Below are 9,402 nucleotides of genomic sequence, written 5' to 3'. Positions count from 1 at the left end.
ATATTTATAATTTTCACATGTTAAAATTCTTTTTCCATTTGTAAATGCTATCTTGTGGGAATGGGGTTTATTCTAAAAGAAGTATTTTCTAGAAAAATCAAAATTTAATACCCTTAGCATCCCCTTTGTTTAATCTCAAGGGATGGATCATAAAGTTGTTTAACACAGCATTAACAAGTAAAGATAACTTTAGAACAATTTTCACTGGGCATAGTGACACACACATGTAACCCCAGTACTCGGGAGGCTGAGAGCAGGAGGATCATTTCAAGTTCAAGGCCAGCCTGGGCTACTGGTAAACTCGGTACCAGCCTGAACAACAAAATAAGACCCTATCTCAAAAAACAACAAATGGGCTGGGGGTTTGGCTTAGTGTTTCCGCTGCCTCACAAGTACAAGGGCCTGAGTTTGATCCCTGGTACCAAAAAAATAATAATTTTAATCCTACCAATAATATACAGATTTATTGTCCTTATTAATGGAGAAAAGGCTGAAGTCCTTGTGGGCACCCATGCATATGTACTCATACTATATTTTGTTGTAAGAAGCAATTAAAATGGTTTAAAATGCCGGGTGTGGTGGCACACTCCTGTAATCCCACCACTTGGGAAGCTGAGGCAGGAGGATCGCTGTGAGTTCGAGACCAGCCTGGGCTACATAGTTCCAGGTCAGTCTCAACTATACAGTGAGACCCTGTCTCAGGAAAAACCCCCCCCAAAAATAAAAAAATAAAATGGCTTACAATAGCAATTCTAATTTATAATCCCAATTGGGACACATTCTTAACAGACTTTTTTGCGGTGCTGGGGATTGAACCTAGGGTGGTGAGGGCTCGGTTTGGAGACTGAGTGCCCAAATTGCAACCCCAGACCCAGCTATTTATCGCAAAGTGCCAACACTGTAGTCAAACCTGAATGCTGTGCTGTAGTTTAGAAAAAAAACAGCTGTTTTCCAATGCTTGGCTACTGGGAGGACTTGGCTTGCGAGCCGGTAGCTAGAGCTCTGTGTGCCTAGCGCACACACATCTTGGGCTATCAAGCCTGCCTGCCGGCAACTGCTGTGCCACTGAGCATATCCCTAGCTCAAAGCCAAGACACTTGGGGAAAAAAGGGTTTGTTATTAATTATATAAGGACAGCTAGCCCAAACCAAAGCTGTAGCAGAGATTGCAACTTTAATGGCTTTCAAAATTTTAAAAAACAAAACCTATACACCACAGTAAAAAATGCATTGACAGCACACATATAGTTTTTGTGTGTACATAAATATACATATGTTTTTTAGTTTAAAAGGTAAAAGTATGACGTGGAAGTTACTCATCTCATTTTCTTTCTTTCGCTCTTTCTTTTCTTTCTTTTTTGTACCAGGAATTGAACTTGGGCCCTTGAGCTTACAAGGCAGGTGACACCACTGAGCTAAATTCTCGGACCAAAATTGCTCATTTTCTTGTTTTTTCTGTATTTTTTTGTGCTAGTGATTGAGCCCAGGGCCTTTTGCATGCTAGGCAAACTTCCATTTCATTTTTTAAATGTATATTTTAAACAATTTCAGTATGCACAGTTTGAAACATACTCATGCTTGCACCACCATGTTCAGCTTGAAATAATTTTCAAACCTAGAGGGCCGGGGATTTAGCTCAGTGGTTCTGCCACCTGCCTCACAAGTGCAAGGTCCCGAGTTTGATCCCCAGTACCAAAAAACAAAAAATGAAAAAAAAACCTAGAAATGAGCTGCATTAGACCTTTCACACAGATTATACCCAGACCTACTTTACCTGTTGTTCTCTATTTGTTTTTTCCTGAATAATTTTGAGAATGAGCTACATAGGTCCTGTCCCTTCACCTGCTATGGATGTAAGCCTGTGTTTCCTAAGAACAAGGCGTTCATTTATGTATTTCCTGTACAACCACAGTTGAATTATCAAACTAAAAACAATGTAGCATTGATACAATGCTATCTAAGGTATAAGCTGTACTAGAATCTGACCCACGGTCCCAATGAAGGTCTTTACAGAAAATATTTCCCAGTCCAGGACCCAGTCCAGAATCAGGCACCACATTTAGTTGTTAGATCTTTTTTATTTTTCCCCCAGTATTGGGGATTAAACTCAGGACTTTCACACCCAGATACATACACACACACACACACACACACACTTTGTTTTCTTTTGAAGTTTTGATAACAGGGTCTCCCTAACTTGCTAAGTTGTCCCTGCTGGGCTTGAACTTTTGATCCTCCTGCCTCAACTTCCTGGGAGTACTGGGAATACAGGGTGTGCACCACTCTGCCTGGCTTTGGATGGATATTTTGTTATTTTGTTTTTTGAGACAGGATCTTATTTATTTATTTATTTAGGTACTGGGGATTGAACTCAGGACCTTGTGATTGCAAGGCAGGGAGAGGAACCACTGAGCTAAATCTCCGGCCCCTTTTGAGATAGGATCTTGCTATGTAGTTCAGGCTGGCCTTGAACTCAGTGTGGAGCCCAGGCTGGCCTTGGAGTCCAGATGGCTGCTGTCCTCCTGCCTCAGCCTCCTGAGTGCTGGGATTATAGGCATGCGCCACCACGCCCTGCTGGATGAATACTCTTGTATCCTGTGCTTGAGTACATTTCTGGATTCAGTGATTATTGTCTGGTACTGATCTGAGTCAAGGAAGACACCCAAATGACATTCCTCAAGTCTGTGACAGCAAGGTTGATTTCTGGTCTTGAGTGGGAGCCTTCTGCCTTGGGATTCTGTGGATTTGAATAATCCCAACTGCATCTGGCACACATAAAAAAAAAAAAAGATTTATTAGGGCCAGGGATTTAGCTCAGTGGTTCCAGCGCCTGCCTGGCAAATGCAAGGACCCGAGTTCGATCCCTGGTACTAAAAAAAACAAAAAAGGACTAGGATTTTGGCACTGATACTCACAGGGCTGTCTGAGAACTTTCCACAGTGATGGAAATGTTCCATAATCACTTCATCCAGAGGGGAGTCTGTGTTTGGATACTATGTCCTATGTGTCACTGAGAATTTTCAATTTTATGTCATTGTGATTAAGTTTTAATAGTCCAGGTAGCTGGTGACTACTGCACTCTGCAGCCTGCCCAGAACCCCTCTCCTTGTCTGGCTTTGCTTTCCTTGGTTAGCTTTTGTCTCCAAGGCAGATTCCCACCTTGTGGGTCCAGAAGTGGCCTCCAGTGAGTCCATGTGCTTTCTGTCACATTAACAAGAGCCCAGAAGGAAGCTTGTCTTCCCCAGAGCCACAGGCAGCTCTGCTGCCCCTCCTGGCCCTGCCTCGCCCACTGTAACCTAGGCCTGGGACCCTGCACTGCCCTGGGTCACGAGCCTCCATCTGAACCTGGGGAGGGGGCGGTCCCTGAAGAAATCAGGAAATCAGATGCTGTTCCCACAGCCGGAGGGGAAGGGAACAAAGGGGGCCTCAGTACACCTTTAAGAGGCACTTGGATGTAAATTGTCCTTTTAATGCAGGAAGGAGTGAAAAGCACAAAGTGCCACGTGAAAGATAAATACGGACAGAGATTGGCCCTGCATCAAAGGACAAGGGTGAAGGAAATCACCTTTGGGCCGAGTGGCAGTGTTCAGTGTGTGAAGGGGAGTTTAAAACTCATAGTAGTGACTACATTATGACTGATGTTTTCAGGTACTGTTGCTTATTTTGATTTTATTTAAAATATGTGGGCGTGGTGGCGCACACCTGTAATCCCAGCATTCAAGAGGCTGAGGCAGGAGGATCACTGTGAGTTTAAGAAGTTCAGGGCCAGCCTGGGCTATATAGTGAGTTCAGGGCCAGACTGAACTACAAAATGAGACCCTGTCTCAAAAAAACAAACAAAAATGAGTACATAAATCTGGCGCAAATCCTATTTATAAAGAATAAATTACAATATAAACCTCTGTCTGATACAAGGTTTTTTGGGTTTTTCTGTTTTTTGTTTTTTGTTTTTGGTACAGTGGATCAAACTCGGGTCCTCATGCTTGCCAGGCAGGCGGTGGAACCACTGAGCTAAATCCCCGGCCCAAATAGGGAGCACCATGGGTCTTAGAACAAGGGCTCCAATTCCAACACCCAACTAGAGCAGGGCAGGTGGGGTGGGGCTGGTAAGCAGGGGACCCCCAGCTCCCACGAGGCATGGCCGCCATTTGGGTGTGGGGGGAACCTGGACTGTCACCTCTTCTAATCTCCCAGAGGCTTCCGGGCACCCAGAATTTCGTGTGCAGTTTTGAAAGCAGCACAGGGCACAGTCCCGCAGACCCCAGCCCAGCCTGCGCGCTGTCACCTCGCTGCCCAGGTCTCAGCACGCTGAGGACCACAGCCCTCCTGCCTCTGGGAGCTTCCTCAGAGGGCCGCCGTGAGGACTGCAGGACTAGGGGACACAGGAAGGTTTCCGACAGTGCCTGAGGGTTAGCAGAACTCGGGGAGGAGCAGCTGCTCTGTGTGCCTCCCGGGACTGGCCCAAGGCAGTGCTCTGCCGGCCAGATGTGCTCCAGCTCCGTGACTCAGCAGCAGGCTTCCTGGCGGGAACACTGGCATCGCCCACAAATACCGATGCTTGGGCCCCGTGCCACCCTCCTGCATCTGCGCCCCCGCCGGTGGGGCCGGCACCTGGGACTGTGATCGCAGAGGCCGCCGCGTGTGGTCAGTGACTCAGGAACGAAATCATTAACTTGGTAAATACCTGGGGAGTGTGGGGGTGGGGCTGCTTAAGGACGCGGCGTCCGGGCGTCCACGGTGGCTGCGAATGGGCATGTGGCTTCCTAAACTAGTGGACCTGGCGCATCAGAACGGCCGCTCTGGCTGAATGTGGCCGCTCACCACACAAGTCATGAGAGGGATGGAGAAAACAAGCCTCTCACAACCCAGGCTGGGTTATCTGCCCGAAGACTGGACACGAAAAGCTCGAATTTGACAGAGTCCAACCCGCTGCATAGCATTCCTTTTCCATTCAGACTCAGCCGTGCTTGAACCTACAAGGAAGTAGTGTTCCCAGGATTGTTTGCCACCCAGACCTGCAGCAGCTTCTGCTTGAGCGCAGCCACGTGCTTTCGGGGCCTGAGTTTTGTTCCCAGGCTTTGTCCCCTGTCCGGCGAGCTCGACTTCAATCCTGGTAGGTCTCGAGCTGCCGATCAGGTTTTCTCCAGCCTCCAGCTGCTGTCTCTGCCCTGTACCTGGATTGACTGAGGCAAAAATGTGTGCTTAGTGACTCAGAAACTAAATCATTAACTTGTTAAGCACCTGCAGAACCAGGAGGAGGGCCTGGAGGACAGCCTTGGAGCACCCGGGACCATGGCCACAGGTACAGCTGCACTCGGCCCTTTGGCTTCTTGCGGATCTGTGACTGACCCTAAAATCTCCTGGAATCAGACATTCTTAGCAGCAGCAGTCCCCACTGGGGATCATAATGAACGAAGAATATTGATTTCATTTGTTTGGGTCCCTACCTGGGGAAACCCTAAAATGTGGGGAGATGTCTTTGACCTAAAAACACACTTACATAGCCGGGCGTGGTCACACACACCTGTAATCCCAGCACTCCGGAGGCTGAGGCAGGAGGATTGCTGTGAGTTTGAGACCAGCCTGGGCTACATAGTAAGTTCCAGGGCAGTCTCACTACATAGTGAGACCCTGTCTCTAAAAACCAAACAAACGAAAAACAAAAAACACACTTGCACAGGGCTGGGGATTTAGCTCAGTGGTTCTACTGCCTGCTTCATAAGCGGAAGGTCTCAAGTTTAATCCCTGGTACCAAAAAAACAAAAAAGTTTAAAAACCACACTTACACACAACTTTTGACCAGTGGGTTCTTTTCGTTGGGTGTATGCATTTGCACAAACACATATATGACTTAACCTAGATATGAAAATGAGCTTTTGGCACACTCATGCTTGTGCACACGCACATGCGCACACACACACACACACACACACGATGCCAGACAGTGCTTGCAAAGTAGTTGCAAACAAATCTCACCGACAAATGGCCGTGGCCTGTGGCGCTATTTCAGACCCCCGCAAAAGGTCACAGTGAAACTTTCGCAGTGTGCCCCGACTCAGGAGGGTGCTTTGTACCAGCAGCGCTGGGTGCCCTCCTCCTCCCTGGGGCTCCCGGCTCATGTTCTCGGACTGTGTGCAGCGGAGCTGGCGTGTGTCACCAGTCGCCGAGCAGACAGAAAGGGAGCAAATACACAGTAAGAAGAAGCGGTGGAACAGAAGAGGGGCTGGGAAGCCGGCCAGAGCGGAGCTGCCTGCGCACCTCAGTTCGGGGACGCCGCCGTCATCCCTGCGGGGACCCCAGGATAATTTAAATCCCGTTGCTGGGGCATCTACAAGAACCCACACGGGCAGTCTTGAAACCAGCGAGTTAGGCAGAGCAAATGTTCCTGATTTTAAGGGGTGACAGGCTTGATGCAGGAAGTGAAGCCACCCGACGTCCACCCCTTCCTCACAGGGGACACGAAGGCCGACCAGCCCAGGAGGTTGAGAGTTGCTGGCGTTGCTGGCAGGGGGAAGATGCTCAGCCCAATTATGCCGTGATGTGGGCATTTTGGTTTTCTTTCCTCTTTAGCTATATGAAGACAAAAAATAAATTACAGATAGATGAAATATTTAACAGGGGCCATACATAATTCATGCTGGTCATTTCCACCCTAGTGGTTTGTTCTCAGGGTTTCTCGGAGCCTCGAACCCGCTTGTCTCCTTGGCAAATTGACACTGTGCTTAAGAGTTTTCCTCTTTTCTTCCTAAGCCCAGTTGTTTTTACATTTCTCTGTGGAGTACTCATACTAGATATTGCTTTCATAATGGGCAACAAAAGTAGAAAGTAAAAATTGTAGGCAGGATTTTTTTTTTCTTTTTGTATTCCGGTCTAGGTTCATTCTGAACCTCAAAGCCATACCTGGAAGGAAAAAAATATACTTGTGTATATAAATATTGCTTATGAAAAGTAGAGTGGCTTAGGAAGCTGTATGCCCATAAAAGTAGTATGTGATTTCAGGAGAATTTTTGTTTTGTTCTGTTTTGTTTGCTTTTCTTGGTACGGGGGTTCGAACTCGGGACCTTGCACTTTTGAGGCAGGTGGTGGCACCATTGAGCTAAATTCCCAGCCCCTCAGGAGGATTTTAAGGAAAAAATATTTTTAAAAGTCACAGTTCCGGGGTCAGCACTCAAGTTTCTCAGGATAATGTGCACCAGATGCGCATTTTGCTAAAAACTGGACCATGGCGTGTAGAATCTGCAGTCAGTAAGCCTCCTTCCTCTGTCCGTAGAACTCTGGATCATTTACAATGCCTTTCCCCTGTTTCACCATACAGGGTGTAAAACCAAGGCCTTACTGTCCCCTGGTTATAGCCACTGTGCACATTTTCTGTGGTGAACACTTTTATAAACACAACTCTTTATTCGCTCTCCAGTTGTTTCCTTGGGAGACTGCCCAGAGCACTTGCTAGATCAAAGCAGGTACGTTTTTTGGAAAGGGAGGCACTGGTCCACAAACTCACCCAGCTCCCTTCTGGAAAACTCTTAAGTTCCATGTGCTGTGGTGTGCTTCTTTTTTCCCTGCAAATATATTTATTATTGCTAAGCTATTTAGCCTTGGGGGTGGGGAACATCTCACTATTATTTTACTTTGCTTATCTTATTAGTTCAGAGATTTTAAAAATTTTTCACTTTTCTTCTTTTTTTGGCTTTTCTCTTTGAGTGCTTTGTAGATTACAGAACTGCTCCATATATGTAGGATGTCAACTTTGCCTCCTTAGTAATGTACCTCTTACTATACTTGTCTTTTGTATTCATTGTTTAGGAATTTTGAAATTTTATGTGTTAAACACCTTGAAATTCTTTTCTTTCTTTCTTTCTTTCTTTTTTTTTAAGACAGGGTCTCACTATGTAGTTGAAACTGACCTGGAACTCACTGTGTAGCCCAGGCTGGTCTCGAACTCACAGCGATCCTCCTGCCTCAGCCTCCCGAGTGCTGAGATTACAGGCGGGCGCCACCACACCCAGCTGAGAGCTTTTAAATTAAAGTTCAAATACTTTTACTTATGTTTGAAATTGTGCATAATAAAAAGTCTCTACATGTGTATGTTTGGAGAATATTTTAGTCAAAAATGATGCTGAGGGCCAGGGATTTAGCTCAGTGGTCCTGTTGTCTGCTTCAAAATTGCAAGGTCCTGAGTTTGATCCCCAATAGCCCGCCCCCCAAAAAAAGATGCTGAACCAGGCATGGTGGTGCACGCCTGTAATCCCAACACTTGGGAGGCTGAGGCAGGAGGATCGCCACAAGTTTGAAGCCAGCCTGAGCTACATAGTGAGAATTTGTCTCAAAAATCTAAAATAAGGCTGGTGATGTAGCTCAGTGGCACCACACCTGGCTGGCAAGAGCAAGACCCTGGGTTTGATTCCCAGTACTGGAAAAAGAGAAGGGGGGGAGGAAGAGAGAGAGGAGAAAGAGAAAGTGGGAGAAAGAGGTTGAATTTTGTCATATGTTCTTTTACAATTAAAACTTTAAAATTTTTTTCTATTTGGATTTGCTTTTTTTTTTTGCAGTGCTGGATGTCAACCCCAGGGCTTTGTACATATTCTCTACCACTGAGCTACACTTCCACACTGGACTTTTTTTTTTGGTACCAAGGATCCAACTCAGGATCTTGCACTTGTGAGGCAGGTGGCGGCACCACTGAGCCAAATCCCCAGCCCTTGGACTAATTATTTTAAGAGACTTTCTAATATTAAACTAGTCTACCTGGAATAATCCTCATTTAGTTATGATATATTATTTTTTTAATGGGACAGTAGGTTCTACTTCTTAATACTAATTTTTCATAAATATTTATGTTATTTTCCTTTTTAATATTTATCAGTTTAATATCAGTTTCTCCTCTTTTGTTTTTCAGGGTTTTTTTTCTGTACCAGGGATCAAATTCAGAACCTTGCGCTTGAGAGGCAGGTGCTGAGCTAATCCCCAGCCATCAGTTTCTCTTTTTATATTCTCTCAAGAAGTTTGAATATGGTTATGCTGTTTGTTTGTTTGTTTGTTTGTTTGTTTTGTGTTATTTTCTTGTTGTTGTTGTTGGGTACCAGGGATCAAACTCAGGACCTTGAACTTGCAAGGCAGGCGGTGGCACCACTGAGCTAAATCCCTGGCCCTGGATAAGGTTAAATTAACAGTCTTTTCAAGATTTTATAGAATTCCCTTGTGAAGTGATCTGTTGCTTTTGGGGCATAGATCTTTGGCCACTTTCTCTTGTTTCCCTAGAGAAATTAATCTACGTGTACTGTCTCTTTCCAAATTGTATTGGCCACCATTTGTCCATCATATTTAGGTTTCCCCTCTCCTTCCTACTTTTCTGTTTGTTTGTTTGTTTTGTTTTGTTGAGAAAAGTCTTGCTGTGTAGTTCAGC

The sequence above is a fragment of the Fukomys damarensis genome, unplaced genomic scaffold (assembly GCF_012274545.1).
Source record: "Fukomys damarensis isolate Sample0158 unplaced genomic scaffold, DMR_v1.0_HiC HiC_scaffold_22, whole genome shotgun sequence".
Lineage (NCBI taxonomy): Eukaryota > Metazoa > Chordata > Mammalia > Rodentia > Bathyergidae > Fukomys > Fukomys damarensis.
This window is presented reverse-complemented; position numbering follows the sequence as displayed.